This window comes from Amblyraja radiata, chromosome 5, assembly GCF_010909765.2.
Source record: "Amblyraja radiata isolate CabotCenter1 chromosome 5, sAmbRad1.1.pri, whole genome shotgun sequence".
NCBI classification, from domain to species: domain Eukaryota; kingdom Metazoa; phylum Chordata; class Chondrichthyes; order Rajiformes; family Rajidae; genus Amblyraja; species Amblyraja radiata.
Window position 1 is genome coordinate 57,849,690 of NC_045960.1, and position 11,831 is coordinate 57,861,520.

The following is an 11,831-nucleotide window of genomic DNA, read 5'->3' on the forward strand; positions in this document are numbered from 1 at the left end:
CTAGCAGCAGTGGGAGGTGAAGAAGCAGGTTACTGCAAACTATTTTCATCATAGCCTGCAATTAGCTTTTGAGCTATAGCTTCCTAAAATAGAATGGACCATCCCATCAAAGAAAATAGACCAGTAATCACAATAGTTTTGGCTGACTGACTTGGATTTGGTGAGAAGAAAGTCAACAAATGTATTCAATATATTTACTGTAATGTACACCAGTAAATAAGAAAATGTGAATCTTTGAAATGAAAGAGCTAATTTCAATTTTAACAGTGGATTTGGGTGGGATGGCAGTGGGTCAGGGGTTGGACATGGTGACTGGTCAAGAGACGGGTGGTTATGCCAGATAAGCATGCCCTCATGCCAGTATTAGGATAGGCTACCTTTAAACCTCACCATTTTCCAGGCTATCTGAAACATCTAGGAACAATGACCAGGTCGTGAGTTTCGGAGAATGGGATCCAAGGTACTGAGATCACATAGAAAGGAGAAAGTGACTGTTAATTGAGGAAATTATTTTTGGGGGGTTGAGATGCAGGATTCACACTGGGAGTCTCAATGTTTTAAATTGTAATGGTAATTAACCGGTAAGATGATTTGAAAATGTTTCAGATAAAGCTGTACTCCAAGCGTTGATGCTACAAACTCATAAATCCATTAATGGGACAGGGTGGCCATTTGGTGCCAATCATTTCATGTTGACAATTTATGCTTACATTAGCAAATAGTCCAATCACATTTATTTTTCTTGTTGCAAGATTCATTCATCTTCCTCTACAACCAGATCTTGCATAGTTATACAATTTTTGACACAACCTCTAACCATTAATCAAAATGGTGGAGAGGAGACCATCTATATACAAATTATTCGTTCTGGAATCTTTCTTCAAAAAGCTTTGCCCTTTGGGAAGACATATCCAACAACTAAACAAGAGTCAAACTATCATTTTTTTAATTGAAAAAGTAACTTTCAATTGAATCAGTTCATATTGGCACTTTACCCTTTTGTTAGGTAACGGTCATATATTTATTAATCGTATATTAATTTCTCATGTTTCAATAATAGTACAATACTGGTCCAATAATGCATCACATTCATACCAGTTGATACATAATGCCAGAGATATGGGTTCAATTTTGACCTTGGGTGCTATCTATGTGGAGTTTGCATATTTTCCCTGCGACAGTACTGGCTTCCTCCCACTTCGCAAGGATAAGCAGGTGGATATATAAATCTGCTACAAGAAATTGCCCCTCAGGTGTGGGCGGGTACTAGAATCTTAAAGGTGCTGATGAGAATGTGGAGAGAATAAAAAACGGAATTGGTGTAAATGGGTGGTTGTTATTCCACATGGACTCTGTGGATCGGAGTTCCTGATTCTGTGCTGTATCTCTCTATGTTTCTCGATACCTTTCCAATTATATACACTGTATATTAATTGATTTTCCTTTCATCTCCCTAAAAGTTACGTTTAAAAATCACTACTTCCCCTTCAAACAACCATGTTGAACCTGTCGAATCATTTACAGTTTTCTAACTGCGTCATTCCTGCTCCCACGGTTTGAAATGTTTTTCTGATGCTGAGCTAGAGACTTGTTCACTAGTTTTGTCTTTCTCTCTTCATTCTTACACAGCACGGTAACATTTGGGATAAAACACAGAGTGCTGGAGGAAGCTCCTGTAAAGGGAATGGACACTTCTTTGGACTGATTATAGATGGGAAGGGGGGGGGCTGACAAGTGATAAGTGGATCAAATCTGGGTCAGAACATGGTCAAAGAGCAGGTGAGCAGCGGAGTCATAGTTAGGTAGCAGTGAGAGAGGGTCTAAAAGAACTCCCATCACAGAGAGGAGGAGAACAAAGTAGGAATACTTTGAGATTTCACAATGGAGCAATAAATTGGAGACACCAGGAATTGGCAATGTAGGAATTTGAGCAAAATAAAAAGTGCTGGAGTAACTCAACTGGTCAGGCAGCATCTGTGGAGGGAATGGATAGGCAGTTCCTCGTGTGCATGTCCATTCCCTCCACAGATACTGCTTGACCCATTGCATTTTTCCAGCACTTTGTGTTTTGCTCAAGATTCCAGCATCTGCAGCTGTTTGTGTCTCTAATACTTGGTATCATCCATTTCATTGCGAGAATTCCGGAGGCCTGGAAAAAATACAAAGGCAGTCTAGACACAAACGAGTTAACAGAAGTAAAGTATATTTTCATATACTTTGTAATTTTACTGTGAAATTATTAACAAAAATAGTTTGCTAATATTGCTGATGGTCCTATTAATGCTGTTCTACAACACTTGATATGGTTTATTGAAGTTGCAATACCTAACAATTTTGACCTAAACTCACCATAAAAGCCAATTACAAGAATAATCAAATTAACCTTATTTAGTCTGCTGGCTTTTAATATTTTAATCAGGTAGCAATACCATTGCTGAGTCACAATCGAATTGCTTTTCATTACTTAAATCAATAAATCTTTCAGTACAGTTTTGTTTTATGGTAGGACTTTGAATATAGAATTAGAGTTAAGAAGTAAATGACATTACAAAAAAAAGTAAGGTAACATTTTTTAAATCACTTAATTTTAATGCCAGATGATCGATGGATGAGTTATGTCCTCTTACTGAGATCAATGGATGGTATTTTTCCAGTAAATAGAGATAAAAAATGAGGTTTGCACTGTGACAACACACTGGAGAAACTGTCTCCACTGACCAAGATTAACAACACTCATCAGAACGTTGCCTTAATTTGTAGAGTACAACAAATCCATTAGGGCAGAAATTCTTGGTTCTGATGTATATTTAGTTCAGTTCAGTTCAGAGACAGGCCCTGCAGCCCTTCGAATCCGCGCTGACCAGCGATCCCTGCACCCTCTCTGAACAAGCTCCCACCTGGAGAGATATTACAAAGCTCCGCTTGTTCTGTCTAGTTTGAGATGCAAGTATCTCTAAACTAAAGTAAACTAACACTATCCTCCACACTAGGGACAATTTACACTTATTATCGGAGCCAATAAACCTACAAACCTATATGTCTTTGGAGCACCCGGAGAAAACCCACAAGGTCACGGGAAGAATGTACAAATTCCATAGAGACAGCACCCATAGTCAGGATCAAACCCGGGTCTCTGACACTGTAGGGCAGCAACTCTACTGCTGTGCTACATAGTACTACATACTATGAATCATAAACTATACTCAAATTCCTATCCTTTACTCAAGTGATTATATAATTTTGGTACTTGCCTGAAGCATCATGGCCCATAAGAGAAGTAAATCAGTAAAGGAAAGAACATTTTTAGGCCCCTGAACCTACTCTCTTGTAGTGACAGAAGCTTCTCCATTCAGACCACCAGGTAATATCTAGCATCTAATGTAAGATTGATTAGTAGGACTGGGTGTTACAATCCCTAAGATTTCATTACAATTGACATTTGTGGGTATGACCACTAAGTGAATTTGCTAACAATCAGACACATCTTCAGTTGTGCACCTCAACGTCACTGGGTGTTTCGGCCTTTTATCACAAGACACCCTCAGTCGAGGCAGGCCCACCGCAGGTTGATCAGACCTGGGTGTGTGTCTTATTGTTAGCCTCTAGATGGTCACGTGGCAGCCCAGACAGCATCTTTCCTCTTCAGCCACAGCCAGTGACTGCTCCGTTCGGCGGCATTGACAAGTTCTTTTATTGCCCTCCTTTGTACCTGCCCATTGACTCCTACTTCCATCAGGAGCCTTTCGGTGGAACTGGCTACAAAGCCCCTGCACACCACCTCCACTGGACACACCCTTAGCCTCCAACCTCTCTCCTCTGCCTCTGCTGCAAGGTTTGAATATCGAAGCTATTGATCTGTTTCCAAGGCACTTGTTTTTCAGTAAGGAAACACGTAAGGAGTCAGGTCGGGGGAGGGAGTTCCCCCCGCCACGAGTACCATGTAATCCCGTGCTACCTGCTCCGTGGTCGGATAGTCGGCGACTAAACCGTCTCCATCACCTGGTTTGCCAGGTGAGGAGGGGGCTTGGGACCCTCAGCAGGATCAAAAACAAGACCTGTCAAAGGGCAGATGAGCTCCTAGCGAGCCAACGGCAATCCACACTTCAGTAGAAGTTGTGATCACTGTCGTACATAGTGCCCGTAGATATTTTTAACGATGATGATGATGATGATGATGATTGTTTTTCATTGGACATACTCCATTTGCAGCTACTCATTTGTCTGGAGTAGTGTTGAGAACCAGATAGTTCGCTGTGGGATGAATTCTCAGTTGAAGAGTTCTTTAAAGTGCTCCTTTCATCAGCTACTGATTGCCCATCTATACTTGATTACTCCATTCTAACTTCTCAGTTTCGATGTTTAGATCGTAGATGATCTTAACAGCACAGCAAATTCCCATACCTGCTGTGGCTACTGGCTGATTTCTGTGGATTTCTTTACATACCTGGGGAGAATGCAGAAATTCATCAACAACAGTCTGGCCATCCAAGAAAAGCGAATGTCCAATTATCAAGACTTTAAACTCTGCACCAAGCTCAAGATGTATTGGGTGGAAATGATCTCTACCTTCCTGTATGCTTCTGAGACCTGTGTTAACTGCGGAAGGAACCGGAAATCTTTGGACAGGGAGATTTCTCCCCTAAATCCACCAAATCCCCATATCAGGATAAGCAAACTACCTTCAGTCTCCTCAAATCACATCCTGAAAATTAAGGGTCTAATTAGACCTAAGGGCTTGTCCCACTTACTCGACTTTTTCGGCGTCATAGGTCGGTGAACATTTTCAACATGTTGAAAATTCAGCGTCGACCAGAAAGACGCTACGACTCTTTGGGTGACTAGGAGACCTCTCACGACCATACAGGCGACACCCTGACGACATGTCGCGGGGTGAAGCCTTTATGGTCGTGAGTAGTCACCCAAAGAGTCGTACCTTGTTCTGTTCGCCGCTGAATTTTCAATATGTTGAAAATCTTCCGCGACCTGTAACGACCTATGACGAGTGCCGGTGGGAAAGTCGTGTAAGTGGGACAGGTCCTTTAGCATGTTCTGATGGATGGGCCATATTGTTAGCACGCTTCACACTGGATTCCTGCAACAGGTCCATTACTCAAACATCCATCACAATGAGAACTAGCCGGAAAATGCAGGCAAGCTCACTGAAATCCAGTAAAAATGGTGAAAGAAGTCCATCAACCTCTCTTCCAGGGTGCTCTCAGTACACTCCAATGAATTCCATCCGCTCACTTTCCCTGCAACCTAATCTATTTCGTATGCCCATGCTGTATCATTCAATCAATCAATTAACCTACCAGCCTGCATCTTAATTGGGGGATGCCCAATTCTGACCGACATGCACTACAAACCAACTGACTCACATGGCTATCTGGACTACACGTCTTCCCACCCTGCCCCCTGTAAAGACTCCATCCCCTACTCCCAATTCCTCCGCCTACGCCGCATCTGCTCCCAGGATGAGACGTTCCACACCAGGGCATCGGAAATGTCCTCGTTCTTCAGGGAACGGGGATTCCCCTCCGCCACCATAGATGAGGCTCGCACCAGGGTCTCATCCATACCCTGCAACACTGCTCTCTCTCCCCATCCCCGCACTCGCAACAAGGGCAGAGTCCCCCTAGTCCTCACCTTTCACCCCACCAGCCGGCAAATACAACAAATAATCCTCCGCCATTTCCGCCACCTCCAACGTGACCCCACCACTCGCCACATCTTCCCATCTCCCCCTATGTCTGCCTTCCGCAAAGACCGCTCCCTCCGCAACTCCCTTGTCAATTCTTCCCTTCCCTCCCGTACCACCCCCTCCCCGGGCACTTTCCGTTGCAACCGCAAGAAATGCAACACCTGTCCCTTCACCTCCCCCCTCGACTCCATTCAAGGACCCAAGCAGTCGTTCCAGGTGCGACAAAGGTTCACCTGTATCTCCTCCAACCTCATCTACTGCATCCGCTGCTCTAGATGTCAGCTGATTTACATCGGGGAGACTAAGCGGAGGTTGGGCGATCGTTTCGCCGAGCACCTCCGCTCAGTGCGCAATAACCTACCTGAACTCCCGGTGGCTCAGCACTTCAACTCCCCCTCCCATTCCCAATCCGACCTCTCTGTCCTGGGTCTCCTCCATTGCCAGAGTGAGTAACACCGGAAATTGGAGGAACAGCACCTCATATTCCGCCTGGGTTGCTTGCGTCCGGATGGCATGAACGTTGAATTCTCCCAGTTTTGCTAGCTCTTGCTGTCTCCTCCCCTTCCTTAACCCTCGAGCTGTCTCCTCCCATCCCCCCGCCCTCGGGCTCCTCCTCCTCCCTTTTTCCTTCCTTCTCCCCCCCACCCCCCATCAGTCTGAAGAAGGGTTTCGGCCCGAAACGTCGCCTATTTCCTTCGCTCCATAGATGCTGCTGCACCCGCTGAGTTTCTCCAGCATTTTTGTGTACCTTCTTAATTGGGGGAACCTGAAGTGCCTGAGGGAAACCCTCACAATCACAGGACAGATGTATAAATTCCAATCAGACAACACAGTAAGTGAAGAAGAACGGTCTCGACCCGAAATGTCACCCATTCCTTCTCTCCAGAGATGCAGCCTGTACTGCTGTGTTATTCCAGCTTTTTGTGTCTATCTGCAGCAAGTCAAGATTGCACCGAGTCGCTGGAGTTAGGAATTAGAACATAAAACAGCACATTACAGGAACAAGTCATTTGGTCCACAATGTCTGTGCCAAACATGATGCCAGATTAATTTGATCCCTTATGCCTGCACATGATCCCTTTGGTAGCAGGACTAGTTAATACACCACTCGTACACCCATGCTAAGAGTTTTCAAATATTGCCCTAGCTTTGCTTAAGGCTAAGGGGGTATCCTGTACGCAACTCACATTGAACTCCAATAGTCAGCTCATGAACTGCTATAAATAAGAAAAGGATGCTATTCGCTAAATATGACAATAGTCTGTTGCCAGCTGTAAAAATAAATACTGCGTGTGAATGCCAAATTTGCAGGCTGTCATTATGATTCCATGGGGTTCAGGAATTCCAGCCACCTTACTGTGTTTTGGGAAGGGAGCCAAGTATACAGATTGCTTTTAGAAGATCTGTATTGCCCATGGCATTCATAGATCACAACTCCTTTGTGTGTTGCAAGAGCAGAAACCAAAGCCCACTGTAATACCATTCTTCAGCACTGATGGCCTTTGAACTTTGTAAGTGGATCTAAAATGGTTCATCTCAAACTAGACTGAACAAGCAGAGCTTTGTAATATGTCTCCAATGTGGGAGCTTGTTTCACCTATCAGAATCCTGTTCATTCAGGGAATTTTGAGCCTGAAAGCTGGGATGCACCAGTCCTGCATAATTTGGAGGAAGAAAAATTTGAAATTGATTCTCATAAGGATTGTCACTTAAGAGTTTATCACTGTTTGTACCAGGGCAATTAATGCACATTATTTCATTCTCCTCTGGCAACCTATTAGAAAAATTGCTGTTTAAAGAGCTAATGCTCAAAGAGCATTCTTTGTGTTCACTATACTCTCTGGCCTCAAATACTGACTCCCAGACATGGTTGATGTGGTCAAATGGAGATCAAGGTCATGGTCATTACCAATTTCTTAACTCCAGTATCACTGCAGGGAGCAGTCACTGACCACTTGGACAACAAAAACTCATATGTCAGGCTGTTATTCATTGATTACAGCTCGGCATTTAACACAATCATCCCCTCCAAACTGGTTACCAAACTCGCAGAACTGGGTCTCTGCGCATCCCTCTGCAACTGGATCCTCGACTTCCTCGTCCACAGACCACAGTCTGTTCGTATTGGTGGAAATGTGTCAGCCTCAATAACAATCAGCACGGGAGCACCTCAAGGCTGCGTGCTCAGCCCCCTGCTGTACTCACTCTATACCCATGAGTGCGTAGCGAACCACAGTGCGAACTCCATCATCAAGTTCGCTGACGACACCACTATTGTGGGGCGTATCACTGATGGGGATGAGTCAGAGTACAGAAGAGAGATCGAGCAACTGTCCATATGGTGCCAGCGCAATAACCTGGCCCTGAACACCAGCAAAACCAAGGAACTGATTGTGGACTTTGGAAGGAGTAGGAGGGGGACCCACAGCCCCATTTATATCAACGGGTCGATGGTTGAAAGGGTCAAGAACTTCAAATTCCTGGGGGTGCACATCTCTGAAGATCTTTCCTGGTCCGAGAACACGAACGCAATTATCAAAAAAGCTCATAAGCGCCTCTACTTCCTGAGAAGATTACGGGGAGTCGGATTGTCAAGGAAGACTCTCTCTAACTTCTACAGGTGCACAGTCGAGAGCACGCTGACCGGTTGCATCGTGGCTTGGTTCGGAAATTTGAGCGCCCTGGAGAGGAAAAGACTACAAAAAATGGTAAACACTGCCCAGTCCATCATCGGCTCTGACCTTCCTTCCATCGAGGGGATTTATCGCAGTCGCTGCCTCAAAAAGGCTGGCAGTATCATCAAAGACCCACACCATCCTGGCCACACACTGATCTCCCTGCTACCTTCAGGTAGAAGGTACAGGAGCCTGAAGACTGCAACAACCAGGTTCAGGAATAGCTACTTCCCCTCAGCCATCAGGCTATTAAACCTGGCTCGGACAAAACTCTGATTATTAGCAACCACTTTCTGTTATTTGCACTACCAGTTTATTTATTCATGTGTGTATATATTTATATCATGGTATATGGACACATTTATCTGTTTTGTAGTAAATGCCTACTATTTTCTGTGTGCTTAAGCGAAGCAAGAATTTCATTGTCCTATACAGGGACACATGACAATAAACTCACTTGAACTTGAACTTGAACTTGAACTGCAGGGAGCAGTCACTGATCCCTGCCACGTCTTAGAGTTTGCTACCCACGGGTGCATCAGAGAGCACACTAACTCCATAATCAAAGGGCAAGAATCGAGGGTAGCACTGTGGCGCAGCTGGTAAAGCAGATGTCTCACAGGGCCAGAGACTCAAGTTCGATCCTGACCTCGAGTACTGTCTGTGTGGAGTTTGCACGTTCTCACTGTAACCACATGACCTTCCTCCGTGGACTCTGGTTTCCTTCCATATCGCAAAGATGTGTGGTTTTGTAGGTTAATCGGCCTCTGTAAATTGCCCCTAGTGTGCATGGAGTGGATGGGAAAGTGGGGATAACAGAACTATTGCAAAGAGATGATCGATCATCTGTGTGGACACGGTGGGCCGGAGGGTTGATTCCATGTTGTATCTTTCAACCAATTTACTCAAACTTGAGCTACTTTTCTTTAAGCCCATAAGAGCATGTATAGTAGGTATGTTACAATACTTACCTTCAGCGGCGCTGCAATTCTGTCACTGGCCGTGTGCGCGATTTTGGAGCGTTTGGGGGGGGGGGGGGGGGCGGGGTTAAAAGGTGGGTTTTTTCCCGACCTGAATTATATTTGTTGGAGTGCAAGATGTTGCTAAAGAATCGTTCTGACGGCCGTTCTGTGTGTTTTTTTTAAAAATTCGCCCGACAAGTTAATCGCTGGAGTGATTTTAAAATTAGCTTCTGAAGCCGTCAATGCCGACAACGGGGCCGGATTTTATGTAGGGGACAGGTAAAAGAAAGTAATTTATTTTTATGTATAAAAGTGTTTCTTAAGATGTACTTAATTCACATTTTAAGTTGCGAAACGGTGATTTAGTCCCCGAACGAACTGGCAGTGTGCATAAATCACCGCAACCTCAACGTTCCAAATGGTCCCGTTCCAGAAAATCCCACTCGCAAGCTGATTTAAATGGCCAATAATTTACAGGTATTAAACATTAAGTTCCTTCCATTTGGCCTATAAACCCATGACAATGAGATTTAAAAATTATGTTATATTGTGAATTCTTGTGTGAATGTTATTTGGACACTTAGGCTATTTAAAAATGTTAATTTATTCTTAAGAAATGGATAGATTTTAAGATCTAGTAATTGAATTTTGTAGTTAGCTACAATTAGGTAACTAACTAACTATATGCTTTAATTTCAAGTCATCTAAGTAAGATTGTTTCATATTTGTTTCAGAATGCCATAGAGGGAGTAGAGAGAAGGTTCACCAGACTTATTTCTGGGATGTCAGGACTTTCATATGAAGAAAGACTGGATAGACTCGGTTTGTACTCGCTAGAATTTAGAAGATTGAGGGGGGATCTTATAGAAACTTGCAAAATTCTTAAGGGGTTGGACAGGCTAGATGCAGGAAGATTGTCCCCGATGTTGGGGAAGTCCAGAACATGGGGTCACTGTTTAAGGATAAGGGGGAAATCTTTTAGGACCGAGATGAGGAAAACATTTTTCACACAGAGAGTGGTGAATCTCTGGAATTCTCTGCCACAGAAGGTAGTTGAGGCCAGTTCATTGGCTATATTTAAGATGGAGTTAGATGTGGCCCTTGTGGCTAAAGGGATCAGGGGGTATGGAGAGAAGGCAGGTACAGGATACTGAGTTGGATGATCAGCCATGATCATATTGAATGGCGGTGCAGGCTTGAAGGGCCGAATGGCCTACTCCTGCACCTATTTTCTATGTTTCTATGTTTATAATCTATAATAACTGAAAATTTCTTTCAGTTCTCTTAAATTTTAAGAAAGTTATGGGCTTTTAAATGTTCTCGATCACAGCTTTTGTGTTAAGTCAATGAAAAAGCAATAGGGAACAAGATGCCAATTTCCGAGTATGAAAATGGCCATAACTTTTTAATACTGAAGATATGAAAGTGAATTAGGTGTCAGATTAAACTTCTTTTTATGCTTTATCTGATGGGATAAATTAAAGACTTGATTTTTAAAATCTCAAAATTTTGTAACATTGCTATGTATAGTGAGCACAGACAGAGTTTTTCAAAGTACAAGCATACATTGTGATCATATCCTTACAATTACTTTTCTGACTATTTTCAGCAAAGGGTGAAACCCTAAAGAATCTTCGTGGCCCCCCTCCCCAACGTAAAAGGCATTCCCGTGAGCATTGGTCTTCAACCGCTTGTACAGGCCCATCTCCCCTAACCTCTCCCATCTTGGCAGCATCGATACACAGTAAAGGCACCTTACTGTAACTGTAACCTCTGTAGTTGCTTCTGAGAGGGGAGGTCCTTTAAGATTTATCTGTGAAGATCTCATTTACTGGGCTACGCACTAAGAATGGTGATTACACAGCATTCCAACAATGCTATTCTGACCTCATCACAACTGAAATTCTTCATCTTTATGGAACTTGGGGTGACCCAGAACACTTCATTTACCATCAATAAATCCTAGTGGAAATATCAGAGAAATTGCCTAATGCTGAGAGCTGTTAGAATACAGAATAGTCAGCTCATCAAATGTATACATAAAAGGATGAAAATACTGTTGCCAGCTGTAAAAGAGTATTTAAAATGAATAGGAGGGGTGCGTTCAAGGAGAAACGGAATAAATGCATAAGGAGTAGAAGAATGTAAAGATGCGTTAGATGGTGAGTGTGGGAGGAGGTTTGGGTGGAGATAAATGCAGGCATTTTAGAGTGACCTGCTGCTGCGCTGTAGGTTCAAGGCAGCATTTAACTGGTTGTGGTATCTGGGTACTGTAGCTGGAGACTTGATGTCAAGTATCCCGACAAGCTTTGGGAACATGCTACTACCTAGAGAGAAACATTGGGACCAGGAGAACAAAAACGCACCGTGAAAATGGTCACATGACGGCCATCTGGTGAGAGCAGAGCTGAAGATAACTTCATGGCTGTGTAGATAGACACAAAAAACTGGAGTAACTCAACGGGACAAGCAGCATGTCTGGAGAGAAGGAAT